The 21374-nt window shown below is 43.0% G+C and overlaps 1 pseudogene; it reads left to right on the top strand.

Annotated features, from left to right (window-relative positions):
- Nucleotides 1–20140, top strand: part of LOC118985840 (striatin-4-like) — a 38988-nt pseudogene extending 18848 nt beyond the window's left edge.
- Nucleotides 20141–21374: the final 1234 nt, after the last annotated feature.

The following is a 21374-nucleotide window of genomic DNA, read 5'->3' as shown; positions in this document are numbered from 1 at the left end:
ATTCACCAATTTTGATAAGGTTTTTTTAAAAAAAATGAATGCTCAGATGACAGCTGTCACAATACAGTCTGACAAAATCGTTGTGAATGAAGTTAAAGACAACTAAGCACTACCATAGCCACCTTATGGAAAAAAATAAATGGACTTTTTGGCAAACACAATCCTATTATCCCACTTCTCGCTTGTTGTGTGTACTTCTCCCCAGTTCCCAGAGCTAACAACCACTATTATGAATTTTCAGAATGTCATTCTAGTATTGTTTGTGTGTAAGTTTGGGCATGTGTTTGACAAGATGCTGTAATGTTATGCATACTATTCTTCAACTTGCCTACTTCAGTTAGTGATGATGTTTAGAGATTTACCCGTATGGACACAAATGGATCTAACATATACTCCTTTTAACTGCTATACCATACATAACGGGGATCTGAATTTCTTTAGCTACTTCCTCACCGACAGACAGATAAAATGTTACTAATTTGTGTCTGTTGTGAACGGTGCAGTATGGAACCTCCCTATGTGCGTCTGTGCCACAGTGTGCACACGGACCAGAGTTTCACATAAATCTGTCCATGCAGCTGCTGGGTGGCTGGGGACATGCACATTGTGGGAGCCAGCTCACACTTCCACCCGCAATGTCTGAGAGGACTCAAAACCTTGCAAAAGCTCATTAATAAAATTAAACAGTTTTTTCAGTTTAATGGAGAGAAATATTATGTCATGATTGTTTAATTTGGATTGCCGTGGTTTCTAGTGAGACTGAGCATCTTTTCATATGTTTATTAGCTATTTGCATTTTCTCTTCTGGAAATCATCTGTTCACAGCCTCTGTTCTCATTTTGATTATGCTGTTAGTCTTTTTTCTTATAACTCTGTAAAATAATCTTTTGTCAAATATGTGGCAAATATTTTCTCTTAATCAGTTTTGCTTCTCTTTTAGCTTTGTCCCTGGAGTCTTGGATAACACGGGCCTAAGTCTGGATGTAGCCAAACTCATTTGACCAACCTTTTTTCATGCTTTTTGTTTGTTCGCCATTTTGCTTTTAACATCTTATTTAAGAAAGCCTCCTCCCCACAAGCTGTTAACAAATCCATATATGTAAGGATACACATGTACATACATCTATACCTATAAGTATTTTTTTCTAGTGGACCCTTTCTACACAGGGGTGTGTGGGGGCCCGCCAGGTCACAAGGGGACCAAGGACAGAGTTCTCCACTGTGAGAATGGTGGATGAACTTGGTTTCTGGTCCCTGGAGCCGGCGGGTACCTTGACACTTTCCTAACCTTCTAGTTCCCAGCCTTGAAGGACACAACAAGACCCTGGCACAGGTGTCATGTTCCCAGATGGTTATGAGAACTTCTTGCCCTTTTGATAGCTTAAGGGAGTGCACGAACTTTGAAAAACAACATTGTTTCTAGTTCCCTGCAGTCTTGCTTTAGGCATTAACAGTTTGTATATAAGACAGCTGTTCCTTGAATAAAGTTGCCATTTGCCAGCAGAGCTTATGGTCCTCTCCATTCTTTTAATTAAGTCCCTCGCCTCACATCATGACCACCCTTGCTGCAGCGGGCGGCGGCAGGGGTGTGTCATTTTCTTGGGAAATATAAAAGCTTATGGTGCCAGGACACTCAGATTCTAGATACCATGTTGTGTTGAGACGCTGGAGCTGGTGTGTTGAATTAAGAATATGCAGATTGTGAACTGCGGAGTGAGGGGGCACAAGGCACCTACCTACACAAGGCTGGCAGGTAGCTCCTTCAGCTCCTTGGAGCTCCTGCTGTGGGGAACTGAAACCATAGGTCCTTTTGATTGCATGTGCAGTTTCAATATACCCCACAAACGAGATAGTCACAAGATTTGTCACAGACAGACTTTTAGAAACAGGGCGCCCCACCCCTGTGCAGTGAGCTGGAAAGGGTGATCCTCTGTCCTAGACGAGAGAGAGTATGGGCCAGAAGCTCCTACCTACACGGTGGTCAGGGTAGTGGTCACTAAGTTTTCAGGGCCTTCCTTCACTCTAAGTTGTTGTTTCAAAAAGTGCCCAGGGAGAAACAAAGCAGCAACTTACAGTGGGAATCCTAAACTCAAGTCCTTACCTAAATGCCCGGTCTCTGGATGTGAGCAGGGCTATCATATTGTAAAATGCCTAGCAGCAACTCAGAAAACCAAAGTTGTTTTTCTCATCACACATGTTTGCTCAAGGGCAGAGGAAAACTGTAAGAAGAAGGAGGATTCCAAATCCTTTATAGGATCAGAAAAGTATTGCTTGGGCTTTGAAAGTGGCAAGTCTGGAACGTGGAGAGGAACAGTGCTCGCTTTCAAAATACTTTTTGCCTGGAGATCAGTTGGACAGCAAGCATACTGGGAAGGATGGCACCAGTCCGACAACCAGTGCAAGCCTCCGTATTGTAGAGGAGGAACGGAACTAGCTTAGGAGCAGGTGGAAGTTTGGAAAGAAACATCTGGCTCTACCTGCAAGAATTGAGAATGCTTCAGGGGGACATGGAAATCGTACACAGCAGTGAGGCGTTAGGTTGTGCTGCTGCAGAAAAAGAGGTAGAGAGAGAGCAGTATTTCTTCTGTTGGCCTAAAGAAGGCTAAAAAACACGTGGGGGAAGACATATTGATTTCGTTCTTCCGAATTTGAAGTCATGGGGGTTGAAGGGATGGATGGGCTCTGTAAAACCATATGGATCATTCTGGCAATGTTTTCCTCTTTTCTTCCTCTTTAGAACATGTCTGTGTTTCATATAGTAAATATGCACGTGAGCATTATTCATTCCTCAGCTGATACTCCTGCTGCCTTTGGTTGGATGATTTCTGTGTCTGGAAGCAGGGCCATGCTTCAGCCAAACTCCGATGTTCTTCAACTTCTGACTCCTGATCTATAGACTTATCTGTAGTCACACTCTATTTTCTTTCCAGACTTCTCCATCCAATAGTACTGTGAGTGTATCCTTTAAAATTTTCCCTCTGCTCCAAACTTAAAAGACAGTTCTAGAAAAAAAAACTCAAACAAACAATAGCTAAACATTTTTATGGGCCAGAAATGGAAACATTTCAGCAGTATGCTGGAATTGCAGCATAGGCCTGCTGGGCTAAAGGTACAGAAATAGGCAGAGTTAAGAGTGCGACTTCTTCAAGGGAATGGCACCCACATGTGGTAGGGCAGCAGGGCCAGCCTCACACTGGAAGACCAAAGGCTAGGTGGGCCTGCCCTGACCATGAAACGAGTTGAAACAGCTCTGATCTTTGCTTGAAGCCATGACTTTATAAAGCAGAGTCCCTGCAAGGATGGGAGGAAGTAGAACAAGCCCAGCAACAGGGCCTGTTAGGCTCAGTAACTACATCTAAAATAGGCCTGTCACTCTGTGCTTGGAGCTCTCCCTCCACGGTAGGATCAGGCTATGGTCTTCGGTGGTGGGTCTTCCTGGAGGCTCAATGGAGACAAGTGCAAAACTTAAACATAGAAAGGAGTGATCACAGGGAAAGAAAACAAGCTAAGACAAAACAACAAAGACTAATGCTACCCAAGATGAGTCTGTCAACCCAAATATAGATTCACCATTAAGAAAACTACCTATAGCCCTGGCTGGTGTAGCTCAGTGGATTGAGTGCAGGCCCGTGAACTGAAGGGTCATTGGTTTGATTCCCAGTCAGGGCACATGGCTGGGTTGCAGGCCAGGCCCCTGATGGGGGTGTGTGCGAGAGTCAACCACACATTGATGTTTCTCCCCCTCTCTTTCTCCCTCCCTTCCCCTCTTTCTAAAAATAAATAAAATAAAAAAACTATGCTAAAAAATAAAACTACCCCTAAAAATTTATCAATCAGATGGATTCATGCATAATGAAATGCAAAAAAATAGAAACATGTCAAGTGATTTTAAAATGTTATGTTCCAGATCTTCAAGGAGATAGAGAACCAGAAATTACAAAATAGAAATAGGCAGAAATGATAGACTACCAAAAAAGACATTATGGGAATTAAAATAACGTAAATGAAATAAAAACTTAATAGCATAAATACTATATTGAATCCAATAAAAAACACTAGTGAACTGCAACTAAATAATATTACATTTTTCCTCTTCTTCTGATGGTGTTGAACATGAAGATGCTCTTTAGATCAATGCTCTGTTTCTAACCTCTTTCCCTTTGTTACTCTGTGTTCTTCCCATACAACTTGCTTTTTATGCTTCAATTTCTTCCCATAGACTAAGATATGAAAATATTAGTAACAAGAATAATGGTGCAATTATATATAACTGCACCATGGTAGATGATGACCATAATAGCTTTTATTATTGGACAGTTTGCTAGAATAGTAAAGCTGTTTTCAGCCAATACAATGCATTACTCTTGGTACAAATTGGCTTCCAAAGTCTCTTCTTTTTTTAAAATTTTTTTATTTAATTCTTGTTCAAGTACAGTTTTCTGTCTTATGTTCTCAGCCCTGCCTGTCCCCCGCCCAGTGTAAAGTCTCTTCTGATTTTCTGCAACAACCACTGAATAAACTGAAGAGGCTCCAGGTATTCATATGACATAAATCATACTTATAGAATTATCTGACAAGCTTGCTTCTTTTTACCAATGTATTTGCTTCATAAAATTGATTGTGAATTTTGAAAATTGCTCACCAAACTCTGACTTTAGCTCACACACACCTACTTTGAGGACACTTCATCCTTGGAGTTCAGTTAAGATAGACCCAACTTCAGAGAGTTAAGTTGTTGAATGACTCAGAAAAAAACACCAGGTGCCAGTAGAACAGGCCATAACAATTCATTGGACCACGTACTCACTTGGAGCTGATTAATAAGGAGAAATTTGGTTAGCAGGTAGAGTTTTATATCGAATGAATAGCTGTTTCCTGGACTGTAACTAGTAGTCTGATGACTAGAACTGGGAATCTGTGGAAGATGCTCCTGGCATCTTCCCAATATCCCTACTCCCTCCCCCTTTCCAACAGAACTCCGATTTTGTTCAGGGTGGCAATGTGCTCTTAAGCAAGAAGTCTTAAGCAAGAAGGATTCCCAAGTAAAACCCATGATCTAAGGAGCCAATTGTGACAATCCCATTCTCGGCTTTCCCAGCCTCCCCTGCTCTTCCTTAGGGGTGACTATGTGACACAGTTGTAGTGAATATCGTGTAAACAGAAGTCTGCTAAGAAGAGGACGGATGTGATTAGTGCTGATTCTAACTATTTCCTCCTGCCTTGAATTCGACATTTAAAAATGTGGCAGCCATCTTATGACCGTGTGGCAAGACCAAGAGAATCACAGAAATACCAGCCCTGACATCATTGAGCTGGGCAAATACCGGCAGGAGCGTACCACTTGATATCTTGCTAAGTGAGAAAAACAAGCTTTTATCAACATACTGTTAACTGTACACAGTTCTAACTGATACAATATGGAAATAAAATAGGTGGCTTTTTAATCTGTGTTTTGAAAGACTAAAATGACCAGATCGGTTCGAGGCTGGAATAAAAGAAGTCCGTGTTAACTGACCCGAGCTAGAGAACGGCGTATGCTCACAGGACAGAGAGCAGGAGACGTGTCCCTTGGGACCGTTGCTGGGAGAGTTGGCAGCCTCGGTCCTCAGCAACCAATTGAGGTTTCGCTCGCACATCAGAATTTCTCTCCCTCTTTCTCCCTCCCTTTCCCTCTCTCTAAAAATAAACAAATATTTTGAAAAAGAATGACACATTTAAGAATTAGTGGAGTTTATCCAATACATTTCAGCAGAAGTAGCTAGAAAACATTTTTACTAGGCCAAATGAAGTATATTTCATTTATTAATACAGAACCACAAGGCATAGTTACACATCTGAGGCTCAATTATCTAAGAAGAGTTCCTAGGGAAACAAAAAAATTTTCCATTTCTTTCCGTAACTGCTCCTTAACGACAGTGTTCTTTCTCTCTTGGCATTCTCTCTCTTCTCTCTACCTCAGGACATATGTACAGATGCATTGGCCGCTTTACAGACATGCTACAATTTCTTGCTGTGGTCGATCAAAGTTGGAACGCCTGAGGAAATTACTCAACTTAGACAGCCTGGAATTATAGCTAGCCAAATAGTTACAGTGCTCTACTTTTCACATGTGTTAAAGTAATATTTTAGCTATCCTGGATGTAAGTTGAGAGAACATTTGTCTGCATCACATTGCGTGAACCCTTGAGTCAAATATAGTATGTTGAATGCCCAGCTTTAGTCCCTGTGACAGTTCATTTTTTAACGGTTCTATCACACAGAAGACAACATATTTTATGTTTATAAAAAAACCCTCACACACAACAGCATATGTATTAGGAACTAAGACTTTTATGATGTTCTCGAATCATCCAAGCTGTTCTGGAAATGTCAGAACAAATGCCGCAAATGTTGATATTTGTTCATGAGAGCATTTGTTGATCTGGTGTTCAGTAGTCTGTCAACAAATGCAACCATATTTTTTCTAATTTATTATTAAAATTTTTTGATAAAAAACCACCGCACATCTGTCCTTTCCTTTTTTCTATTAATCTTCTTAATTTGCAAATAAACACATAAAGAGTTAAGCAGAAAAATAATGTCATAGTAGTTTATTTTCATGTTTTTTAAATTAGAAAGCACAGAGTCGTAGTACAAAGACCTACATAAATCTCTCAAATAAAATATTGGCTTCAGTAGACTTGCACATATGAAATAGTTTAAAACTTTGTTTTAGTTGGATTCTTTATAATGTCCAGGAGGAGGTCAGCACACACAGCACCTGAAACTGTCCTTTCCACACCAACTGCAGGAGAAAAGACAAACGCAGCTGTTTCTCCAGTAAAGCCCAGTTTAGTATCCATTTACACTTCCCTTCCACCTAAGTAATTACACCTTCCAACCACGTCAACAACGATATAGAAATATCACTCAAAAAGCTCCACCCCTAACAGGCCATGCACTTACAGTAACTTAAACCATCCGTTTATCAAACATGTGGTGATGACATGATCATAAATGGGGGGGAGAGGGGAGTAATACTAACTCCTAAGTAGTAACTTATAACTATGATTCTCTTAAGCCAGAAGGGGATAGGATTGAGGGTGGGAGGTGGAAATGGCCAGGGTGAGGGAAAATGGAGACAACTATACTTGAACAACAATAAAAAATAAAACAAATAAATAAAACGACAGGATTTAACAATGAAAAAAACGAGTTCCAACTCAGTTTATCTGTTTCTACTTTATTTTTTGTTGTTTATTCTATTAAAATTTGGTTGTCCCAAATTTTTTCTCTTTTGACCCCCTCCACCCAGCCCACCTCCCACTCCCACAGTCAATCCCCTCTCCATTGTCCGTGTCCCTGGGTCATGCATTCATGTTCTTTGACAAATCCCTTCCCCTTCCTTCCACCATTCCCTCCACCCCTCGTCCTTCTACAACTATCAGTCTGTTCCATGTTTCCATATCTCTGTTTCTATTTTTCTTGTTAGTTTATTTTGTTTATTAGATTTCAGTTAGAAGTGAGGTCATACAGTATTTGTCTTTTGCCAACTGGCTTATTTTACTTAGAATAATAGTCTCCAGTTCCATCCATGCTTTTGCAAAAGGTAAGAGTTCTTTCTTTCTGCTGTGTAGTATTCCAACATGTAAGTGTGTCACAATTTTTTAATCCACTCATTGATTGATGTGAACTTGGGCTCCTTCTAAAACTTGGCTGTTATTAATTGTGCTGCTATGAACATAGAGGTGCAATTTAATCTTTTAAATTGGTGTTTCAGGATTCTTAGGCTATATTCCCAGAAGTGACATCACTGGGTCATAAGGTGGTTCCATTTTTAATTTTTTTAGAAAATTCCATCCTGTTTCTCATAGTAGCTGCACCAGTCTGCATTCCCACCAAGAGTGTACTAAGGTTCCTTTTCCTTTATTTACTTGGTAGCACTTGTTGCTTGATTTGGTTATGATGGCCATTCTGATAGGTGTAAGGTGGTATCTCATTGGGGTTTTAATTTGCATCTCTCTGATGGCTAGTGATCTTGAACATTTTTTCATATGTCTATGGGCAATCTATATGTCTATTAAGGTCCTTTGCCCATTTTTTGCTGTTGAGTTTTTAAAAACATTTTTTATTGATTATGCTGTTATCCCATTCCCCCCTTCATTCCCTCTCTACCCTGAACACCCCATCCCACCCACATTCTCCCCCTTTAGTTCATGTTCATGTGTCATACGTTCTTTAGCTTCTACATTTCCCATACTGTTCTTGCCCTCCCCCTGTCTATTTTCTACCTGTCACCTATGCTACTTATTCTCTGTACCTTCTCTTCTCTTCTCCTCCTCCCACTCCCCTGTTGCTAACCCTCCATGTGATCTCCATTTGTATGGTTCTGCTCCTGATCTAGCTGTCATCTTAATTTGCTTTTGTTTTAGGTGTGGTTGTTAGTAATTGTGAGTTTGCTACTTTTTTACTGTTCATATTTTTTACTTCTTTTTCTTGATAAGTCCCTTTAACATTTCATATAAAGAGGGCTTGGTGATGATGAACTCCTTGAACTTGACCTTATTTGAGAAGCACTTCACCTGCCCTTCCATTCTAAATGAAAGTTTTGCCGAATAGAACAGTCTTGGATGTAGGTCCTTGCCCTTCATGAGTTGAAATACTTCTTTCCAGCCCCTTCTTGCCTGTAAGGTCTCTTTTGAGAAATCAGCTGACAGTCTGATGGGAACTCCTTTGTAGGTGACTGTCTCCTTATCTCTTGCTGCTTCTAGGATTCTCTCCTTCATTTTAATCTTGGGTAATGTAATGATGATGTGCCTTGGTGCATTCCTTCTTGGGTCCAACTTCTTTGGGACCCTCTGAGCTTCTTGGACTTCCTGGAAGTCTATTTCCAGATTGGGGAAGTTCTCCTTTATTATTTGTACAAATAAGTTTTTCACTTGTTGTTCTTCCTCTTCTCCTTCTGGTACCCCTATAATTTGGATGCTGGCACATTTAACGATGTCCTGGAGGTTCCTAAGCCTCTCCTCATTTTTTGAATTCTTGTTTCTTTCTTCTTTTCTGGTTGGTTGTTTCTTTCTTCCTTCTGGTCCACTCCATTGATCTGAGTCCCAGTTTCCTTCCCATCACTATTGGTTCCCTGTGCATTTCCCTTGGTTTCACTTAGCGTAGTCTTCATTTTTCATCTAATTTGTGACCAAATTCAACCAATTCTGTGAGCATCCTGCTCACCAGTGTTTTGAACTATGCATCTGATATGTTAGCTATCTCTTTCTCGCTTAGTTGTATTTGCTGTGGAGCTTTGATCTGTTCTTCCATTTAAGCCATTTTTTGTCTTGTTGTGCCTGTTGTGTATGAGGGACAGAGCCTTAGGTGTTCACCTGGGTGGTTTAACCCAGTGGCTGGGTTGTGATGCTATATGTTGGGGTGGGGGTGCTGAGAGGGAACAATGGTGCTTGCTCTGCTCTCTGTTGGATCTCAGTCCCCTCCACCACTCCCCCCAAGCAAACTGGGCCCTTCTGGTGCTCATTCCCAGGTGAGTGGGCTTGTGTGTATTCTAGGACTCTGTGGGTCTCTCCAGCAAATTCTCCTGTGAGACTGGGAGTCTCTCCCTGTGCATCAAGACCCACAGGTGTTTTCAATCAGTGTTTTGAGGCTTTATTTCCCACTACTGGGGCTCTGGGTTGAACAGTCTGTCTCACTCCCCAAATTCACCTGGTTTATCTGTGTGCAAATGGGGGACCACCAGGTCAGCCACCTTACATGCAGTGCCTCACTTCACAATTGCCACCTCGCTGCATCTGCTCATTGCCACCCCAAGCCCAGGTCTGCCAGCTGCTGCCAGTGCACCCTGGGTCCACCCGCTGCTGTCTTGCATGCCCAGTGCCAACGCTTCTTGTGCCTCGACCTCTCTCCATCTGGCTGCCCGACTCCTCCCTGCTTACTGGTCTGGATAAATGTGTCTATTTTATCTCCTTGGTTGTCCGACTTCCATACAGTTCAATATTCTGTCAGTTCTGGTTGTTATTTTGTTTCTAAATTGTTATCCTTATTTTGGTTTTGTGAGGAGGCCCAGTATGTCTACCTACGCCTCCTTCTTGGCTAGAAGTCCCTCCTTTGCCCATTTTTAATTGGGTTGTTTGTCTTCCTGGAGTGGAGTCATGTGAGTTCTTTATATATTTTGGAGATTAAACCCTTGTCTGATGTATCATTGGCAAATATGCTGTCCCATAAAGTCAGTTCCCTCTTCATTTTAATGATGGTTTTTTTTAGCCATGCAGAGCTCCTTAATTTGATATAGTCCCATTTGTTTATTTTTTTATTTCCCTTGCCCTGGAGATGTATCAGCAAAAATATTGCTACATGGGATGTCTGAAATTTTATTGCCTATGTTTTCTGCTAAGACTTTTATGGTATCACAACTTATATTTAACTCCTCCATCCATTTTGAATTTATTCTGGTGTAAGTTGGCGGTCTAGTTTTATTTTTTTGCATGTACCAGTCCGGTTCTCCCAACACCACTTATTGAAGTGACTGTTTTCACTCCAGTGTATGCTCGTGCCCGCTTTGTTGAATATTAACTGACCACAGAGGCATGGGTTTAGTTCTGGGCTCTGCAGTCTGTTCCATTGATCTATGTGTCTGTTCTTATGACAGTAATAGGCTGTCTTCATTACAGCAGCCTGTAGTATAGTTTGATATCAGGTATTGTGATCCCTCCAACTTTCTTCTTTTTTCTCAGGATTGCTGAGGCTATCTGGGGTCTTTTTTTGTTCCGTATATATTTTTGGAATATTTGTTCTAGATCTGTGAAACCAGTCCATTTTAAAATGTTCACATCTGCATGTACTCCGAAAAAGGAAAATATGAATGAGTTCCTCACTCTGAGCTTTCCGAGAAACCTAGTAAGTGTTCAAGCACCAATACCCCATGTCACAGACATGCATGTCAGGCACAGTCAGGAAATGTGTACACCATGCAGGAGGCTGGACCAGCAAGAAGGACTGCCAGCAAAAACTCCCTGGCACTGGGAATGGCCAAAGAACTCTTGTCACATGGGATGACTAAGACTCAATTTGAAGCTGTTTGCTCTGTTGTAGTGACATGCAATCCTTCATTATTCTAACACTTAGCAGGTAAAGCAGGATACCCACATAAAATGAGGTGGTAGAGAGAATGGATGAGAAACATGAAGTCACATTTTGTTCTGTTTTGAAGTGGGGCTTAGGGTATGATCTTGACGGGATTCCTAAAAATTATGTGATTTAATTTTCTTTCTCACTTCTTTCCAGATTCTGAATGAAGGCTTGGGTATGAGAGATGGACCAAAACTCAAAATCAAAGGCAGTCTTTTAGACTGACCTTGAAAATATCAGCCTATCATTTTCCTGACCACAGGAAAATCTTAACTTAGCTCCTCTGTTACCAAAAACAAACAAACAAAACCCAGGAGATGTTAGATTGTAAAATTGATGCCCCAAATGATATAGATACACAGATACACTCACACACACACACTCACTCAGTGGTCACAACACTATAAATCCAAGGGCTAATAAATCTAATATCTCTATTAATATAGGAAAAGAAGACATTTTACATTCAATCCAAAAGCCTAGATTTGTTCCACATAGCCAAAATACAGAATTACCATCAAATCCACCCAGTGACCAGATATAACTTTAAGTAGCTCAAAACTGGAGTCCAAAATGTAATACATTCTTGTACAGTAACAGCTTCTAGAGCTAAACACAGGCTTGTATGCAAAACTACATGCTCCTCAGGAACTGTTAAATCTGGGCTTGGACCCATCAACCAGATTCAGGCAAGGCGAGTACACCATCTGTGCTCAGGTCCACACAGGTCACTGAAGGAGGGCTCAAGAAGGATGAAAAGTTTTTACTGTTGCCATCAGTACAAAGTAAAATGGAACATGCACCATATTTAGGTGTTTCGCCTTGGTCAAAAACTAATACAGAGTAGTTTTAATGCAGTGTAAAATTAATCTAGAATGCAGTCATCGATTCAGTTCTCTCATCATTGTAAAAACATTAAAAGGAAAAAAATCACTGCTTTTCCATTCAGCAGGTACTTTGTGCTAGAGAGTGAGTTTAATTTATAGGGTCTTAGACAAAGAACAGATGTACCTTTAGTACTAAAGGCAAGAAGCAGTATCAGTATTCCAAAAAGTATTTTAGAAGAGAGTGTGACTTTTCCTGTCCCAAGCTAACTGGGTTCTGCCTGGTGTTTCTTTGTTTGCACAGGACTGCCCACAGCCTGTCTTCTAATTAAATTAATTTTCTAACAGCAAAACAGGCAAACAAGTTGCCTCCAATCTGCATACAGCTCTTCAAGACACATTTCCCTTGGTCAGAGGTAGAAATTCTAGGGAGAGGTGATTTTCCCTGCATCCTCACCAGAACATAGTTAGTTGGCCGGATGCAACTCCATGAAATGTAACTATGTGTGTATGCCTCAAAAAACCAAAACAAACAAACAAAAACAACAAAAAAGAAATGCAGAGAAACATATAGACTCCATAAACAGTTGGAATATACAGAAATCCTACTAGGATCTTTGACTAAAATAATCAATCATAACAGTTTGAAAAAAAGTAAAAATAAAATCTAAAGTCAAAACTCTAATTTCATGCAGTGAAAACATTTTAAGTACTACTAAGGAAAAAAGATAAAACTCCTTGCTTCACACACAAAAAATGGACCTCTCCCTATTCCAGGGTATAAAAGGTATTATCAATGAAAGAGACAATGAGCTTTTCAAAGGTAGTAGGTCTAAATTTAGACTCATTAGCCACACGTGGTTAATGGTACTTCTGTGAGGCTAAATGCATCAAACTGTCTTTCAAATGCGTTCAGTCTCCTGGGGAAGGGGAGGGGAGGAGGAAGCAAGGAACCACTGAAATACTCAGCTACCCTCTGCTTATGAAAAGATGGTTTCTGCAAAACAAAAACCGTACAGAAGAATGAAATGCTCATTTATTTAAATAACTTTTCAATCTTCCAAATAAACAGAAATTACTGTAGAGCAGATGTTCCTACTTTTTTTGCAGTAAAAAGCAAACACTGAAGTGGAGTAGGGAGCAGGGGGTAATTAAGCATCTACTTACAAAGAGAGCCCCTAAGGGACCTTGTTACAGGTTTGTTGAGAAAAGAGGGGTTAGTTATATCAGCCTTTCCTAGTGTGTCTTTCCATCTTAGATGTGCTCATATCCCAGCAGTAAGCCTCGCCACTTCTGTGACCACTATTAGCTCTTTTTTTGGTACTTACCTTCATATACCTGAATAACATGCCTATATTACTACTTCTTTTTAGTGGGTGTTACACATAGCCTATTGATTCCCTGCTGTGGAATTTTCTATGGCAGATGAGAACACACCCAGGTATACATCCAACCTCCCAATATAGTCATATCATAATTTTGATTAGATTAATATTTGTGGTTTTTTTAATCATTATAAAATGCTATTGGTAGCTGATATTATATGATAACTTTTCTTGCCTGTTGCTTTTCTAGGACTTAATAATCTTGTTCTTCATATTTGCTAATTCAAGGCTAAATTCCTCCAGCTAAGTCTCTTTTTAGTATATTCAGATATATTAGGTCTTTTTATCAATTCATCTTCTGGACAAAAATCTGAGCCTACACCTCCCACCAGCCCTCTGGCCTTCTGCGATCTGGGTCCATTACCTCCCTCTATCTGGGGACCATGGTCACTCAGGCATCTCTGAATCTTAATAAAACATGATGGAGATAAAAAACACAACAAAGAGACATTGTGTCTTTATTGTCCTTATGTCTGTTCAACAGTATCTTGTTTCTAGAAATGTTTTAAACAAAAACGTGGCTTGAGCTGGAGTTGTTTGGGAACGAGAGAGAAGTCACTATCTGTGACAGAAAATGTCAGAGTTGAACTGCTGTTCTCAAGTCTCGCAGTGACCACAGACTCAATTATGAAAATGAGGTTGGACGAAGTCTTTTCATGCTTACAATGAGTCTGTTTTAGTCTCACTGATGTTTTTGCAAAAGATTTTGTCCCTTGCATGCCTGTTAGATCCTCCTCCAACTTAGCCTGACTTAGTCTTCTACTTTGAAAAATTTCTAGCAAGTATTGCTTAATGTTTGAATTTACAATAAAAAGTCAAGAATTTTTTGCTGGTATCAATATAAAATTAATGTATTTTTATTGTATGAAACTGAAAAATGCAGAAAAATAGAAAGGAGAATGATGATTTGCCCAATCTAATTACCTAGAAACAACCACATTTACCATTTCAAAGTTTTCTCTTCTAAAATATACCTTTTACAATAATATACATTTTACAAAAGTTAAATAGTTGTAATTATACTATGCGTCTTGATTTTTTTACTTACTACTATAAACAATTTACATCTCACTATAGATTCTAAAAACATAATTTTACTAAAATAGCTTATCAAATACATTAGTATTACTGTAAAAAATTTACAAAATATGGCATGACAAAGAGAAGAAAACAAAAATTCCCCCAAATCTCATCCTTAGTGGTCACTTGGTCATTTCCTGAATATTGGTAGTTGTGTATGTACATAACATATACATTTTAAATTATTGAAATTGTAATCCATATATCATTTTGTATTTTGTTTCTATTGCCTAGTACTGTGATATAAGCATTTAATCGTGTCAACAAAACTCTTTGTAAATAAAATTTAAAAAGTTTTATAATATTCTATCATAGGGGCTTCCAGTCAAGATGGAAGCATAGGTAGACACACTGCCTCCTTGCACAACCAAAATTAAGGCCGACAAAAAATTTATAAACAAAAAAACAACTAGAACCGACAGAGAATTGAACTGTATGGAAGTCCGACAACCATTCAGCCAGATGGGTAAGAGGGGCAGGAGTCAGCGGCCAGCAGAGAGGGATCACTGCAGGAAAAAGCAGTGGCTGGCAACCAGGGCTCGGGGTGGCAACGAGCAGACCCAGTGAGGTGCACAAGGCAACTGGCTGATCTTGGTCACACATTCAAGCACAGATAAACCAGGCAAAATGGGGGAGTGAGACAGACCCCGAAACCCAGGGCCCCAGTGATGGGAAATAAAGCCTAAAAGCACCAATTGAAAACACTTGTGGGCATTGAGGTGTTGTGAGAGACTGCCAGCCTCACAGAAGAGTTCATTGGAGAGACCCACAGGGTCCTAGAACATGCACAAGCCCACCCACCTGGGAACCAGCACCAGAAGGCCCCACTTTAAGTGGCAGAGGGGACTGAACTCCGAGAGAGAGTGGAACAAGCCCCATTGATCCCTCTCTGACTCCACCCCCACACACAGCATCATAACCCAGCCACTGGGTTGCTCTGCCCCAGTGGACACCTAAGGCTCCACCCCTCACTAACAGGCATGACCAGACAGGCATGACCAGACCAAAAAATTATGGCTCAAGTGGAAAAACAAATCAAAGCTCCAGAGCCAATACTTTTAAGTGACCAAGAGATAGCCAGCCTTTCAGGTGCACAGTTCAAAACACTGGTGATCAGGATGCCCACAGAATTGGTTGATTTTAGTCACAAATTAGACGAACATATGAAGGCTAAACTGATTGAAATGAAGGGAAATGCACAGGAAACTAATAGCGATGGAAAGGAAACTGGGACTCAAGTCAAGGGAGTGGACCAGAAGGAAGAAAGAAACAACCAACCAGAAAAGAAGGAAGAAACAAGAATTCAAAAAAACGAGGAGAGGCTAGGAACCTCCAGGACATCTTTAAATGTTCCAGCATCTGAATTATAGGAGTGCCAGAAGGGGAAAAGAAACAGACACGAGTGGAAAAGTTATTTGAACAAATAATAAATGAGAACTTCCCCAATCTGGCAAAGGAAATAGACTTCCAGGAAGTCCAGGAAGCTCAGAGAGTCCCAAAGAAGTTGGACCCAAGAAGGAACACACCAAAGCATGTCATAATTACATTAGCCAAGATTAAAATGAAGGAGAGAATTCTAGAAGCAGCAAGAGATAAGGGGACAGTCACCTACAAAGGAGTTCCCATCAGACTGTCAGCTGATTTCTCAAAAGAGACCTTACAGGCAAGAAGGGGCTGGAAAGAAGTATTCCAGCTCATGAAGAGCAAGGACCTACATCCAAGACTGTTCTATTCAGCAAAGCTTTCATTTAGAATGGAAGGGCAGATGAAGTGCTTCTCAGATAAGGTCAAGTTCAAGGAGTTCATCATCACCAAGCCCTCTTTATATGAAATGTTAAAGGGACTTATCAAGAAAAAGAAGTAAAAAATATGAACAGTAAAAAAGTAGCAAACTCACAATTACTAACAACCACACCTAAAACAAAAGCAAACTAAGCAAACAACTAGAACAGGAAGAGAACCACAGAAATGGAGATCACATGGAGGGTTAGCAACAGGGGAGGGGAAGAGGAGAGAGGGGGAAAAGGTACAGAGAATAATTGGCAAAGGTGGTAGGTAGAAAATAGACAAGGGGGAGGGCAAGAACAGTATGGGAAATGTAGAAGCTAAAGAACTTATGACACATGGACATAAACTAAAGGGGGGATGGGGGAGGGGGTATGCAGGGTGGAGGGAAATGAAGGGGGGAAATGGGACAACCGTAATAGCATAATCAATAAAATATATTTTAAAAATTCTATCATACGGTAATATACTTAACGAAGGTTCTGTGTTGTGCAAAACAATACTATGCAAATATCTTTGTATATAAATGTTGTTTGCATTTTTGAAATTTTAATTAGGACGGATTTCTAAAGGTCCAAGGGTATGAAAATGTTAAGGCGTGTTGTTTGCATTTCCAGAACAGTGGCACCTGCTGGCATTTCTACCAGCAATGAAGCTGTGTTTGCCTCACACTGCTGGTTACATTTTTATAGTACATATATTTAAAACCCGTGTGACTGATAGATGAGGACAACTCTCAGGGCCCTCTGATAACACTGATTCCAAATGTTTGGTCCAGTATCTGGGACTTCAGCGCTTTGAATCCTTCACTCTCCATTCCCTGGGGTCAGAAGGAAACTGCACATTCATGTCTATCATTCAGTAACATTTCTGAGGGCTGCAGCCCTCTGCTAGATTCTCTGAATGTAGAGATAAATAATCCATATTTCCGAATCCGTATTTTCTGAACCGAAGACGGGATTTTCCAACTGATATCCCTAGGCATATCGTGTACTAAGATATTGAGCCTCTTGGTCTTTGGGGCACCCAGACGGCATCTGAGGTGACCAAAACCATGGGGAGTGTCCCCTCTGGCAGACCCAAAGCCTCTCTGTTTGCCCCAGTGTGTCATACAGATACTACTTAACACTGTCCTTTTTGTTTTAGGCCCCGGTATGACTAAGGATGGGGAATGCTGCCTTCAGGTCGTCTTGGTGTTCCTCTAGATCTCTGTCTTCCTCAGAAGGAGAGGTGTGGGCAAGAACAGATATTTTGTGGGTCAAACAGTCTCCCTGCATTGCTCCCATCATACCCACACCAAGTGCCCCAGCTGCTGGGGGCACTGGCACACTCACATTCTCTGTGATCTAGCACACAACTGGGCAAAACATTTCCTATTGCAGGCTGAAACAAGCTCTTTGCAAGGCTGCAGGACAAACAAAATCTCTTTCCTCAAAGGTTAAGAAGTGTTTAAGCAAGATACTGCATTACAGTGGGGAAAAAAATCACCTTTTCTGAGATCTGTAAAAACTCTTTTTTAGTTACACATTGTTTTGACAAAGGAGTGCAGTAGCACTAAATAATACATCCTAATAAATCACTACAACTTGTAGATAAAGCATATGGGCAGAAGCAGCTTCACAGTCCTCAGGTGCTCCCGGGTTTAACAGGCACAAAACAAACACAAGGAAACAAACAGTTGTCCTCAAGGTATGTGTAGTTTAGGGGCGACTGGAAGGGGGAGGTGGCACTGGGGGCCTCCTGCTGCAGCTCCCTGCGCTTGGGCATGGCACCAGCTGAACAGGAGGGTCCCAGTCTCTGCCCCCGGCCCAGGGCCTCCAGCTGCTAAGGGAAGCAGCAGCAGGGGCAGCCCCTGGCCTGCAGCAGGGTTGAAGCTCTGAGCCTGTGGGATACTGCACTTTGTTTAGCCTGAGTGGGTGCATTTCCAAACGGAGAGGGCCTGCTCTTGGCCAAATGTGCCAAGTTGTGGGCTCAAGAGCATCTCAAGACAGAGCTGGTGCAGTGGATCAAGATGTTAGAATATGTGCCACGGCAGGAGAGGGCCAAATATCATATATCAAATTTTGGGACAGACTCGAACCAGAGGGAGAAGAGACCAGAACTGTCAGAACAAGTCTCCAGCAGCCCTGTGGAGTTGGTCACCTTGGAGAAGAGGCCACTGGTGTGGCAGGAGGGGCAGTAGCTCCTCTGACAGCACCTAGAAGAGGTGGGCTACGCTGACACCACCCTGGACGTTCGGTCCAAGGGCATGTGGTCCCTACTGGGATGCTCATTGGAGTTCAGTGGGGTCACTGTGAACTGGAGCCTAGCAAAGTGGCCCCAGAGTCCCAGCAGGCCCCAGGGGTGGGAAAGTAGGTGGGGCTCAGCGGTGGGGAGTTGGTATTGGTGAAATAGATGGCTGAACGAATCAAGAGGAATGCAGGCGGCAGAGACGGCAGAGATGGCAGAGACGGCAGAGATGGCAGAGAGTGCTGCAGCAGATCTCCCTCCTGCAGAACTGAGGACAGAGGCAACGACGAGGGCAGCCATGAGGAGGACCAGCTGGACAGGACAGCGTGCAGCACAAGAAGCAGTATGTGAAGTTGCCAGCCAAGGCTTGGTGACCAAAATGGACCATGAGTACAAGGAGGGTGACTTAGAGGATGCCATCTGTGAGTTTGACTTCCTGGGCTCAGGAGAGGACAGGGGGTGCTCTCCAGACACTTGGGTCCTGGGTGATGCTCTGGAGAAGGGACTCACCATAAACTGAAAAGCTGGGGAGTCGGGTGCGGGGCATCAAACAACAGGGAATTTTAGCTGACCTATGGGATGTGGATGGGCCGATCCCCAAAGGCTGTCACGCCTCTTGGCACATCCCAGCCTTTGCCCCATAAAGGTCCCTCTGGCTTCTCTTCCTATGTTTTCATCATGGACACTACTGGGGGCAGGGTGGTGAGCCTGGGGGACTTAACAGGTCTGACCATCACCAATGACAATGAGCTCAGCTGTGACCTGTCTGATGGCCAAGATGCCTTTAGGAAGATGTGGAACCCCACATTCATCTTCTACTCATGCTAGGATGGCTTCTGCTCCCTGGCTTTCCACCACAGCCATTAGGTTTTGCCCGCTGCTCCTGGTGGCCCGTGCATGCTCTGGAACCCCAGAAGGCTGTCACAGACAAGAATGCTGTGCCACACATGGAACCTACCCATGCCTTCCAGGCACAGGGATCCGTGTTGGCAGCAGCCGTGGGCATGAACGGTGAATGCTGTTACAGTGGAAGAGGCAGATGCCTGCATCCACAGCTGGAAGATTTCACACTTCAACATGGGCCCCCAACATGGTTATGACTGAGCAGGCTGAGCTACTTCCTGGAGAGCCATGTGGCCTGGCCTTCAGTGCCATCTCCCAGCTCCTGGCCTCTTTTGAAATCTGGGACTCCAGTAGGAGCAGCCGGACCTGCCTCTGTACCTTCTCCACAGCCAGCAATCATGATATTGCCACCTTAACGGCCTTCACCAGCATCAAGCCTACCCACATTGTGGTCTCCTTCCACTCTGGGGACACTTTCTGTATGACCCGGAGGTTGGCAGTGCCCTCGTTGCTCTGGAGTCCCAGGGGAGCAGCAGCCCAACCCAGATCTACCAGGTGGTGAGTCATCCAAACCAGCCCCTCATCATCACCACCCATGACAGCAGAGGCATTCGCTTCCTGGGCAACCAGATAGGGAAATGTATTGCTCACCTGGACACGGCCACCTGCCTGGCCATGAACCCCTATGGTGTATTCCTGATGTTGGAGAACCACCACTGCTCCTTGCATCTGTGGAGCCTGGACAATGAAACGTGAGTGCAGGAGATCACAGCCCACTGTGAGAAGCAGCAGGAGGCCATCCATGCTGTTGCCTGCCACCCTAGTAAGGCCCTCATTGCTAGTGCCAGTGCCAAAGCCCTGGCCAAGGTCTTCGTGTGATGTCCATTTGGCCCGGCTCTGATGGGGGAGCGGAGCTGGGCAGCTGGGACAGAGATGAATCAGCCTCAGTCTGCAGGCCCAGAGGCCCTGCTTCTTCCCACTGGCCTCAGCCTGGTAGTGCTAAAGGCCCTCATTCCAGGAGACTTTCACCCATGGCCTGCCTTTCCTCCAGCATCCAGCCAGGGGCGTTGTCTCCTTCAGTTATCACCCTCAGATCCCTCTGGTAGCTTCATCTCTTCCCTGGCACCCGTCTGCGTCTTCTAGCTGTCTTCTGGGGGCAGCACAACCAGGTCTGGGTGCTCTTGGGGATCAGGTTTTCCAAGACACCAGAAGGTGCCAGGTTTGAATCCTTATCTCTCCTCTCCATCCTTCCAGATGGGGGTGGGAGCTGTGCTGGGAGGACTCCCAGATGCCCCTTCTCTGGGTACCCCTGGAGCCATGGAGCCAGCCAGAGCCAGGCAGTCCTCAATGGGAATGCTGGACCTGGAGCACCCCAGAAGCACCCCCAGTCCACCACCTTCCCCTCTAGTGCCCTCGACACAGCTTTCCAGGCACTACCCAGCGCCTCCAGGGCTGGTGACTGTCTGGGAAACACGTGACGCCCTCTGGGGTTGTACCCACCCCTACCTCCCCCAACCCTCCGCCAAGGGCAGCCCCTTCCCCCTGACAGCATCAACCATGGGGAAAGAGACCTTCTCTTGCCCCTCCCTGGGGCATGGAAGGTGGTGTGGGGTCCCCAGGGTCCCCCATAACTCCCTGTATATCTTTATAAGTAAATGGGATTTTAATGGAGCCCCCCCATGTCGTTATCCCTGTGTGATAGTCTTTTAGTCTCTTCTCCTGGCCTTCCGCTCCTTCCCTCTATTTGTTTCACTCTCTTGTTTGGGTTCCACCCCGAGTCCTTGTACTTCCTTTCAGAGCCTTGTTTATACGCCCTCGCCTCTCTGTCCTTGTATGTATAACTTGTCTCAATAACTCCTTCAGAGAAAAAAAAAAGATATGTATGGTTTAGTTTTGAGGCCTCCACATTGCTAAAGTCAATGGGAAATTCTCATTTCTCATTTCCCTTTTCCTTCTGTGCTCTGGCTCAGTTGATCACTCCTTTTTTTAAACCTCTCTTTTTTTAAAATTGTGGTTCAATTATAGTCGTCCCCATTCCCTGCTCCCACTACTCTCCCCACTAATTTACTGATGGGCACTTAGGCTGTTTCCAGCACTTGGCTATTGTAAATGG

The sequence above is a fragment of the Sturnira hondurensis genome, unplaced genomic scaffold (genome assembly GCF_014824575.4).
Source record: "Sturnira hondurensis isolate 20B ecotype Veracruz unplaced genomic scaffold, ASM1482457v3 Scaffold0004136, whole genome shotgun sequence".
Classification (NCBI taxonomy): domain Eukaryota; kingdom Metazoa; phylum Chordata; class Mammalia; order Chiroptera; family Phyllostomidae; genus Sturnira; species Sturnira hondurensis.
This window is presented reverse-complemented; position numbering and strand designations above follow the sequence as displayed.